Below are 12,174 nucleotides of genomic sequence, written 5' to 3' on the forward strand. Positions count from 1 at the left end.
CTGTCTTCAAGTAGCCTGTGGTGGCTGTAGGACTTTGACACTGGAAAGCCCAGGGCCTGTGCCAAGGGATAAGATGGGGAGAATTCTACATAAAGGACTCCTCTTGATGTCCCCCAGAACACAAGAAGTACAGATAGAGTTCTCTATTTTTAAAGATTACATCAGATTTAGATGCACCAACTACCTGTTGACCTGTTCAGTAATTGCTACTGATTTTTTATTAGATAAAGCCTTATTACTTTAAAATTTATTTAATGCAAGTATTTGTGGCATAAGCCTGAATTGTTAATGCAGGAGCTTATTAAGGTACTGCAGTTAGTTTCAGGAAAATGTGATTAGTAATGAACCAAATAAGGAAGAAAATTTTTAATACTTTAACTTTTTGTGTTTTGTTTTGGTGTTTTACATATTCTGCTGCATCTTATGTCAAAATGAAAATTTCACTGATAGCTGTCCAAATAATTTAAGTAAAAACTAAAACTCTTTTGTCAGCAAATCCTTATTTTTACTGTTATTAATATGCAAGTGATAAACTGATGTTTGAAACATTTTTCTTACTCTGGTGACTTTATTTTAGCTGCAAGCACACTTCATCTTTTGAACGATAGCACTTTGACATACAGAAAACTAGCTCTGTTTTAAAAATGGTATTTGTAACACTGCCATTAAAATATAAACTGTGGACATTTCATTATTAGTGTTCATAAGTGGGAATAGTTTAATTCTGTAGAAAATGCATCCTGGTTTCTAACTTAACTTACAAAAGCTCTGGAAACACAGTAAATTTTCTTGTTTATTCAATACTTTGTGTGTCATGATATTGGATAGAATGGAATATCCTCTCAGTTATGTATTTCAGTCATTTTCTTACATTATGAATTATATCCAAAACAAATATTTCTCACTAAGAAAAATGTTACCAGTTTTGGGGTTGGGTCTACTAGGAACAATCTCCTCTCTCCTGTGCATTCTGTTCTTAGGCCACACAAATGATTTTGGGGAGTTGTGAAAAAAAATACAGACTTTGGTGTCAGACAGACTTGGGCTTTGAATTGTGCACCTTTGAACAATGGCAGCTTCCTGAGCCTCATCTTTCTCATTTATAAAACAGAAGTAGGTTATTTGAATTAAATGAGATGCCCTGGCTGGTTTGGTTCAGTGCTGGAGGCAACCAATCGATGTTTCTCTCTCTCTCCCCCCCCCCCCACTCTCCTCTGAAAAGCAATGGAAAAAATATCCTCAGGTGAAGATTTTTTAAAAAATTAAATGAGATAATGAGTGTGAAGAGCATATAGTGCATACTTGGGATGCTTGCTCCATCCCATCCCACCACCCAAAATACCCTTTCCTCTGGCGACAGATTGTAGCATAGCAAGGTGCTGAACTGTAGATCAGGGTTTGTGCTAATCTTTGTCTTATAATCCAAGCAGCTAATTCCTAGAAAAGGAGGAACAATCCTCCTCAGCCCTTCTCTGATTGGTTGGCATTTTTCTTCTACCAGAAGGCTAGAAGATTCCCAGCACACGGGATTTCTTCCCTTGCCTTGCAATCACAACAGGAGAATCGCCCGTCAGAACCATCTAGTGCTGTGTACTAGGCAGCTACTGCCAGTGGATCAGAATTGGTACGGAAAACGAAACCATTTGTTCTCTCTGACCTAAAAGGAAATTTTATGGAGAAACTAACAACTACAATTTCTCATTCTCTCCTAATTTTTCTCCTAAGTCATGTTAGGCAGGGACCTGGTGCCCGTTACTGGTTAATTAGGCGCACATTACTGAGCTGCTTGCAGGCTTCTTCTTAGACTGACAGGTGTTTCCAGGAGAAGCTTTTGATTAGCCCAAATGATCTCTTATATTTTGTTAAAGCATAGTTGACACATAGTATGTGTTTCAGGTATATAATATATTTACTTATGTAACAATTATATACCTTACGATGTGCCACCGTGATAAACCTGGTAACCTGTCAACCAAAGTTACTACAATACTATTGACTATGTTCCCTATGCTGTACATTACATCCTGATGACATTTATTTTATAATTGGAAGGTTGTACCTCTTCTTTACCTTCACGTTTTTCACCTATCCCTTCCTTTCTGGCAACAACCAGTTATCTATATCTGTGAGTCTGTTTCTGCTTTGTTGTTTGTTTTGCCTTTTAGATGCCACATGTGAATGAAATCATACGGTATTTGTCCGTTTCTGTCTGACTTGTTTCGCTTAGCATCATACCCTCTCGGCCCATCCGTGTTGTCGCAAATGACAAAATTTCATTCTTTTAAAAAAAATTTTTCTTCATTGATTTTAGAGACAGGAAGGGAGAGAGAGAGAAAAAAAGAAACATCAATTTGTTGTTCCACTTATTTATGTATTCACTGGTTGCTTTTTGTAGGTGCCCTGACTGGGGATCGAACCCACAACCTTGGCATATCAGGATGATGCTCTAACCAACTGAGCTACCCGGCCAGGGCTCATTCTTTTTTATGGCTGATTAATATTTCATTATATATGTATTACATCTTTATCCATTCATCTATTGACGGACACTCGGGTGGCTTCCGTAGCTTAGCTATTGTGAATAATGCTGCAGTGTTCATGGGGGTGCAGATGTATTTTTGAATTAGTGTATTTGTTTTCATCAGGTCCATACCCAGAAGTGGAATTGCTGAGTCATACAGTAGTTCTATTTTTAATTTTTTAACATGCTTTTATTGATTTTAGAGAGAGAGGAAGGTAGAAGAAGAGAGAAACATTGATGTGAGAGAGAAACATCGATTAGTTGCCTCCTTTATGCACCCCGACCAGGGATTGAACCTGAAACCTGGGCTTGTGCCCTGATTGGGAACTGAACCTGCGACCTTTCAGTGCACAGTACAGTGCTCAAACAACTGAGCCACACCAGCCAGGGCCTATTTCTAATATTTCGAGGAACCTCACTAATATTTTCCATAGTGGCTGCACCAGTGGTGCATGAGGGTTCCTTTTTTCCACATGCTTGCCAACACTGCTATTTTTTGTCTGTTTGATAATAGCCTATTTGACCGGTGTGACCTTTGCATGGCTCCGTTAGTCCTTCATCATGACTACAAAGAATGGAGTAACTAAGTGCTGATTTTCATTTAGGCTCTACTGAATCTTGAGTACAAACTGCTGAGTCAGTTTTGCTTTAGGTGATAATATGGAATATGTGTGTGTGGGAAAACTTAGAAAAGTGAAAAATTACACAGATTGCCATTGATACATTGTCTTCTAGAAAGGAAGAATTTGGCTTCTGACATTTCCTGCTTGTGGGGCTGGTAACTCAAGACAGATTTCCAAGACACTCGGCTCAAGGATGACCCAAAGGCCTGCCCTACCCTTCACATAGCTGGGAATTCCTCCATAATATCAAACCTGTTATTCTAGGGGTTCTGCTCTTTAGACTCTAAAGAGCCTCTGTAAGAAGAGTGTTTGACAAGAGAATTGGAAGAGATGTGGCAAGTCTCACATCCACTGCTTCCCAACCTGCCTTTAAAAAGGAATGAGTGCCTTTCATGGAACTGCTATTTTGCTCAGTTGTTGTGGTGTACTTGGGTTCCTAGAACTTCTTTGTTAGCAAAACACTCCCCAAAGTTTTGTATTATCGCTGAGAAAAAGTTATTGCTTTGTTAGCCCCAAAACTTAGTGGCTTAAACATCAAACATCTTGCCATCGGTGGGTCAGGAACTTGGGAGCAGCTTAGCTTGGTGCTTCCCACTCTGGGTCTCTCATGAGGTTACAGTGAAGATGATAGCAGGGCCTGCAGTCATCTCAAGCCTTTACTGGGTCTGGATGATCTGTAGCCAAGATGGCTCGTTCCCATGGCTGTTGATAAGAGGCTTTCATTCCTTATTGGCTAATGGCCAAGAGACCTCACTTTGTTATGTGGGCCTCTCCATAAGGTTGCTCAGATGTCTTCATGACAGGGTAGCTGGCTTCCCCAGAGCGAGCAATCCCAGAGAGAGCAAGGAGGAAACCACAATGCCATTTTTCATATAGTCTCAGAATTTATACTCTCTTCTGCTATATTCTGTTCATTAGAAACGAGAGTCACTACAGCCCATACTCCAGAGGAGTTGATTAGGTTCCACCATTTGAAGGAAGGTATAGCAAGAATTTGTGTACATACAGTCACGGGTTGCTTCAAAATGGGGATATGTTCTGAGAAATGCATTGTTAGGCCATTTCATCATTGTGTGTACATCATAGAGTGTACTTAACACCTAGGTGGTATGGCTACTACACATCTAGGATTTACAGTATAGCCTATTGCTCCGAGGCCACAAACCTATATGGCATGTGACTGTACTGGATGCTGTAGGCAGTTCTAACACAGTGGTACTTGTGTATCTAAACATATCTAAACACAAAAGGTACAGTAGAAGTACGATATTAAAATATAAAAAATGGCACACGTGTACAGGGCACTTGCCATGAATGGAGCTCGCACGACTGGAAGTCGCCCTGGGTGAGTCCGTGGGTGAGTGGTGTGTGAATGTGAAGGCCCAGGACGTTACTGTGCACTACTGCAGACTTTATAAACACTGTTCACTTAGGCTACAATATTTTTTCTCAGTAATAAATTAACCTTTGCTTACCAGAACATTTTTACTTTATAAACTTTAATTTTTTTTTTTACCTTTTAGACTCATATCACTTAGCTTAAAGTGCAAGTTATACAGCTGTACAAAAATATTTATTTCCTCATCCTATAACTTTTCTGTTTTTGAAATTATTTTTTTTACTTAAATTCTTTTTGTTGCTAATAAAAACTAAGACACAGCCATGGCTGGTGTGACTCGGCTCAGTGTCATCCTGTGCACCAAAAGGTTGCCTGTTCGATTCCCAGTCGGGGCACACGCCCAGGCTGCTGTTCCAGCCCCAGTCAAGTGCATGCAGGAGGCAACCAATCGATGTTTCTCTCTCCCCCCCGCAACATCAATAAAAATATATTTTAAACTAAACTAAAACACAAACATATACATTAGCCTAGGCCCACACAGGGTCCGGGTCGTCAGGGTCACTGCCTTCCACCTCCACATCTTGTACTGGGAGGTCTTTCACAGGCAGTGCCATGCAGGGAGCTGTCATCTCCTGTAACTGCCTTCCGAGGCTCTTGAGGAGGTGTCGCTCTTTTCAGAAACGTCCATGGTGGTTTGCTTGGTTTGGCTTTTTATTTTCGTCATAGATGTGCTTGTAAACAGATACACACCATGAACATTCCTGTCTATAGTAATGAAAACCTTTCAGTGCTGGGGTCCACGCTTGTTAAGGAGCTTGTTGGGGTCTGCAAAAGCTGCTGCGCAGCCCTTCACTGTGAATTGTTTTGGGGGTTCTTTTTCTTCTGCAGTTTTCTTCATAGCTCTTCAAAGATGCATTCCTGTTCCAGTTCCTCCAACAACTCATTAGTCACTTCCTCAGAAACCACTGTTAAGGAGCTCCTCAGTGTCACCCTCATCCACACCCAGGTTAAAGTTGTTTGCCGTCTCGCCCACAGCCTTTCTGACTTTTGCAGCCTTTGTGCTATGATGTTGTGATAGCTACCACATCACGAGGTGATAGGAATTTTTCATCCCCATTGCATTCTTATGGGACTGCCTTCCTATATGTTGCATGCCAATGACAACATGACTGTATTTTTTTAAAAGAACAACACAGTTAGTAACTGGACTTCTGTGGCCAAAATTCTACCAAACTGGTTTCAGTGCTTCCCAGGGCTCTCAGTGACCTCTGGTCTATAGTTTAGCACCAACTAAATTGCCCTCAGGGGTCAACCGAATGCCAAAACATCTGGAAATGGCTCAGGCGCTCAAGTTTCCCATGCAAATAACAGGAATAACATTATTGAGAATTCAGAGTTTACAAATATTATAAATTCTAGCTACTGTGCTATGTTTTTCTACATTGTAACATCCCAGGAAACCAAGAAGACACAAAACTATTCCAGCAAACAAAAAGCCTTATTTGGTGCAACAATTGGATGCCCCAGATAAGTGTATCTCTTTCTTGTAACAAACCATCCCAAATCTTAGTGGCTTAAAACACAGTATTTATTTACTGATAGTTGTACAAATTGGGCAGGGCTGGGAGGGCAGGAGTAGCTCATCTCTCAGGGTGGCATGACTGGTGTTCCTCACGTGGCTGCATTCAGCTGGGAGCTCCACTGGGATAGAATGTCTGGGATGGGCCCCTTCAGCTGCCTGATGCTTCAGCCGTGGTGGCTGGGACAGCTGAAAACTCACTGGGCATTTCTCTCAATGTGGCCTCTAAGTGAGGGATAGCTGGTAGACCTGTTTACATGCTGGCTCAAAGCTCCAAGAAAGAAGGAACTGCCAGGCCTGGAACTGGCACAGTATCATTTGATTACCTTCTGTTGGTCAAAGCAAGTAATAGAAGTGGTAGCAAAACAAATTATAGCCATCTTTAATCTATCACAGCAAGGTAAGACAAGCCTCATTGCTTTGTTAGAATTCCTAGTGCAAACTTCCTGAACATACTTATTCTCCATCCCCCCCAAACCAAAGTCTAGAATATGGAGAAGCCATATGTGCAAAATGGTCTTTGTTCTCAAGTATAATCATCAGATAAATCAGTAGTGAAGGAACTTTTACCTTCCTATGCTGATACTTGAGAAAAATTTACGGAATGGAGAAAGTTAGGTACTTCTGGATCTTTAACTGCCATATCTTGATAGAATTTAGAAATTCTTTCTGTGGTGGTCTTGATAAATGATTATTGTGATGATTAATTCTGTGTCGACTGCATCATGGAGTGTCCAGACATTTGCTCGAACATTATTCTGGCAGTATCTAGGGGGTGTTTCTAGGTGAGATTAACATTTGAATCTGTAGACTCTGTAAAGCAGATTGCCCTCCCTTACGTGGGTGAGCTGCATCCAATCAGTTGAAGGCCTGCATAGAACAGAAAGACTCCCCCCCCCCCCCCGCCCCACTTGTAAGTGAGGGAGAATTCCTCCTGCGTGACTGCCTGGGAGCTGGGACATCGTTTTTCTCCTGCTTTTGGAATTGGGCGGGTGGAGACATGGGCTCTTCCTGGGTGTCTAACCTGCCAACCTTTGGACTGGAACTATACCATTGGCTCTCCTTGGTCTCCAGATTGCAGACTGGAGATTGTGGGATTTACCAGCTTCCCTAATTGTGTGAGCCAATTCCATATCTATCATCTATCTCTGGAGAACCCTGACTAATGCAAGTATCATGCCTCTGGTTATGTTCCTCCAGTGACGATGTCATCACTACTTATTGAAGAAGCACATTTCTGTTGTAAACACAATCATTCTTTTCCTTTGCTAGCTCTTCCTAAACCTCACATAGGATATTCTATATCCTAGAGCAATGCAAAAATAAATCTGGTTTCTTACTATATGCTATCTCCTCAGACATTTATTTGACTTATTTAGGTCTTCTACAAGTGAAATATCCTTAGTACCCTTGTTTTTTTGTTTGAACTGGATCTTAAGCCTCTTAGCTGTTCTTATCACCATTTTCTGGATACTTCTAGTTTATTAATGTTCCTCATATACAATACCTATTAATGGTCATTACTCCAGATGTGGTCTGAGCATTAAAAAGTATGGAATTACCTAGTTCCAGATTAGGTATGAGTTAGGTTTTGGAATGGTGGTGTTTTCTAAGAGAACACAGGTTTCCTAAAGAATGTGTGAAAACGGAAGGAGTAAGAATGGATTGGGAAAGGATTAAAAACTGCAAAGAAATGAGACACCGACCTCACTCCATTATCTCTGTGACAGTGGGACTGGCTCTCATGTCTGAGTAGACCTGCACGCCCCCCAGGCACAGCATAGCCCAGAATTGGGGCTGCAATGGAAAAAATCAACTTGATATGCCAATTGGGACATTCTCTGCGTTCTTCAGCTCCTTAGTATTCCACTAAAGCTGATTAGGATATGATGCAAAACGTAGGGAGTCTCACAATGTTTATCCATTGTAACAGATAACCAGAAATGCATGACTACTTGAAAGGCATAATGTAAAAACTCTTGAGTCAGTGGTTTTATATTCTCAACAGATTTTACCTTTTTACTCACTCTGTAAGCATAAGAGAATTACATTCTTCCTTCATGTACCTTATCTCTATATTTTAAGTACCAACAAAAACCCCCCACAGATCATCCACAAGCTTGAGGTCCAGATTTTAAAGAATCGTTTTGAGTGGAGGCTCATGAAGGCTCTAGAAAGGCGCTTCTTTCCACCTCTCTGGGTCTCCCTGCTTCTGGGCAAACAGAAAGGCCCTAGACTAGGACATACCCCTGCACCCTGCCTCGCCAGCAAGAGATGCCCTGGTTACCTTCATGGGAAAGACAATGTCCCGCTAGTGTTGGTCAAGGTGAAAGTAGTAGGTCTTGAGAGAACATTTTAACCTAACCCCTCAAAACTTCTTTTTTTGTTTTTAAAATCCTCACCTGAGGGTATGTTTATTGATTTTAAAGAGAGAGGACGGGCCCTGACCTCACCGCAGGGTCCTGCAACCTGGGTGTGTGGCCTGCCGGGCATCAACCCGCAACCCTTCAGTGCACGGGGAGGACGCTCCAAACGGTGCTCCGCCCAACTGAGCCACCCGCCAGGGCACCCCCTCAGAACCTCCCGGTTACCTGACAGCTGTTCCTCTGCCACCCACATCTGGTAAGCTGCCAAGGTGCTGTCGTCGCTCCTCAGGTGCCTCCCCCCCTTCATTTTCGCTCTCCACGCTCATCCCAGCCTCACCTGGGAAACCCGTGCTTCCCAATCCACTCTCATCCGCCCTCCATGTGTCCCAGGGGGCAGCTTTCTAAAGCAAGGTTTTGACAAAGTCATTATCCTTCTTCAAAACTGTCCTCCATTCCTCATTTTCTGGACATTTGCAGCTTTATCTTTAACATTCCTATCATCCAAGCCTCAGGCTACTTCGTTTTTTCACAGATTTACTCCTATTGTTCCCACTTCCTGAACGCCTGTGCCATCGCCTGCTAAAATCTAACCCTTCCATCGAAGCCCAGCTCAAATGTCCCCTTTCTAGCAAGCCCCCCATTCTTAACTAATCTCTCCTTTGTGCTCAGTATTTTATAGGTTCTGCCTCTTAAAGTGACTTTGTCTCTATGTGTATCCCCTTTCTTGTTTTGCACTTGAGGCCATGGCTCATACTATAGGCTTCTCTGTGTTCCCTGCAGTGCCCGGCACACAGACATTTTCATTTTAATATGTCAAATATAGTTTATCTCCTAGCTAGTTGAAAGAAGGGAAGAAATCAGAAACTGGTAGGCAGAAATGGGTGGGGGTGGGAAACAGAAATGGGATAAGAATAACTGAGGGAGAGAACTTGGGACTATATTAAGAAGATAGCTGGGTCCTCATAAAAATCAGCTGATGAAAATCATCATTTGTTAATTGTGTCATTCACAAATGAATGGCATATAAACTAAACCGGGCCCTTGATGTCCTCGCTGTGATCTGGAACAACGGCTGCTGAAAGTCACCAAGGACGGAAGGGGAAAGTATTCTTCAAGGATATAGAAACCATGAGCACGAGGCGAGCTTTTGGACTTGTCCTATATGATACGCTTGTATATAACCTAAGTGAATCCAAGTAAAAATTCAACCACAAAAAAGCCCTTATTTGTTATAGGCACTAGAGATGAAATGGTGCAAAAACCCGGCACCCGTGTGCACCTGGGGCACATCCAATGCATTTGTTGAAATTCAGCAGCACCTGGGGTTGGAGTTTGAGCTGGTCCTGGTGGCCTGTGGATGGGACTTCTAGGAGGACTGTGAGGTTCCCAGCCTCGACCTGACCGGCGCAGTTTTTGCCTCCTGAAATTTTGAATTCTCCATCAGTAGTGGCTGTCTGGCTGTGAAGTAGCCTCAATGGGGGAAAGTCTTGGAGAAAAAGAATCCCAAGACTGGGAGAAAGAGGTGGGTGTCTGAATAAGAAATTGAAAGTAAGGGAGTCTGACAAACAGCAAGCAATCTTTGGTGATTCAGAAGGATAATCCTCACAGCTGACACGGCAACACTCTACCCCCTGCTGGGGGATTTAGGTGTCAGAACGGAAGAGAGTTCCCATTTGTCACTCCAGGACCTAAACATTTGTGTAGGAACCTCAGAGTCTCTGTCTCCGACTCCTTTTTATGGGGTTGGAAGACACTATGCAACAGCTACCTTGAAGCCCAATAGCTCCTGCCAAACCAAGCCACTCACCTTGTTTCCCATCATGCCAGTCCAGTACCCGTGTTCTGTGCTTTTGCTTGGGGTGCTCCTTCTGCCTGCACCACATATTCACTAAAGTTCACATGCACATCTTTTTGAAGCAGTATTTGACCAAGAAATGAAAGCAGAGTGAATTGATTGTGTAGAATTTTACCATATTGCAAAGGGCCATTGGCCTTCAAGAAATTTATCCTTGGTTAATTTTCTATTCGATTTCCTTTGATGACTGTTTCAAACTTTCCCCACTCTTTCTGCCAAATGTAAATAGAGTGAACAAATGGTAAATGTAGTGGAAGGAGTACAAGCTTTGGGATCAAACCTAATTACAAATCCTAGCTCTGACATTCAAGTGCTATGATTGCAGCCAAGGCGTTTCACTGCTCTGAGCCTTAGTTTTTTTCAAATTGAGATAATATGTAATGGATGTTAACTAGAATTATTGTCATGATCACTTTGCAATATATACAAATATATAATTATTATGTTGTACACCTAAAACTAATATGTCAGTTACACCTCAATAAAAAAATGACAAAAAACTGGGATACTACTTGCTTTATAAGGATTATTATCAGGCTTCAATGAGAAAGTTGATGTAAATTAGTATACGGGAGGAGTGATCGATGTTATCTAAGGCAGGAGGGAACAGGACATAAAAAATATAGAACAATGATGCATTAAACGAGGCTGGGCGTGGCTCAGCGACTGAGCGTTGACCTAGGACCCGGGAGATCGTGGTTTGATTCCTGGTCAGGGCACATGCCTGGGTTGCCGGCTCGGTCCCGATCCACGACTCTCTCATCACTGATGTTTCTATCTCTCTCTCTTTCCCTTCCTCTCTCTGAAATAAAAAAAGACATTTTAAAAAATACACACACACACACACACAAACAAGAGGTTGAATAAAAAAGTTAATTTGTAAGGTTCTAGGTTAGTTGCAGTGAGTGATACAAAAGAAATACGTATTACGTCCATTTATAATGAAAATATAATCTGTCTAATATGGATTAAAGTGATTTTGACAATATCAAGTCAGTTATTAGAGCACTTTGCCATTCATAGCATTTCTGTTTACAAAGCCCTGTAAGTCGGTAAAGGTTAGTTTTATAGTTGTAGCTTTTGATAACACTGTAATATTATAACGATAAAGCAAAAATATAATTTTACTCACCACCCCAGTGCACTAAGCATCTTTTTTTCCTTCCCAAGACATTCTTTTTAAAAAAATGTGTTTTTATTAATTTTAGAGAGAGGGGAAAGGAGAAGGATAGAGAGAAACATCCATTAGCTGCCTCCTGCACCCCCCCCCCCCCCCACTGGGGATGGAGTCTGCAGACTGGGCATGAGGCCTGACCTGGAATCAAACCTGTGACCTCCTTGCTCATAGGTCCATGGTCAACTACTGAACCACCCGGCAGGGCACCAAGACTTTTTCTTATAGGATGATGGACACACTACTATTTGCACAGTAGCTGCAATTATTCCTGTTTTATAGAAGAGGAAACAGGTTTAGAAATGTCAGATGCAATGGCAAAGGAAGGAATTTAACCCAGATCATTTGACTTCATTTAAGGCCCATTGGTACCCCAGTAATAAACAGGCAAACTATTTTTTTATGTTAAAGCATTCTGCACGTCATAGGATCATTTATTCGACGAAAATTTATGGAGCATCAACCGTAACACATTGCAAGCAATGGTGCTAGGTGCTGGCAATATAGCGGAGATCTTACATGAATCACAAATCACATCAATGACATTTACTTTTTTCTTTTTTAAAATTTATCTTTCTTGTTGAAAGTATTACGGATATTCCCTTTTCTCCCATCCCCCCGCCTTTTTTTTTTTTTTTTTTTTTTTGCCTCTCCTGGTAATCTTAGCTTTTGAATAAAAGCCCCATTCCCACTCCTTTAGCACACGTTTGGGTCCCA

The sequence above is a fragment of the Miniopterus schreibersii genome (assembly GCF_964146895.1).
Source record: "Miniopterus schreibersii genome assembly, chromosome: 1".
Taxonomy (NCBI): Eukaryota; Metazoa; Chordata; class Mammalia; order Chiroptera; family Miniopteridae; genus Miniopterus; species Miniopterus schreibersii.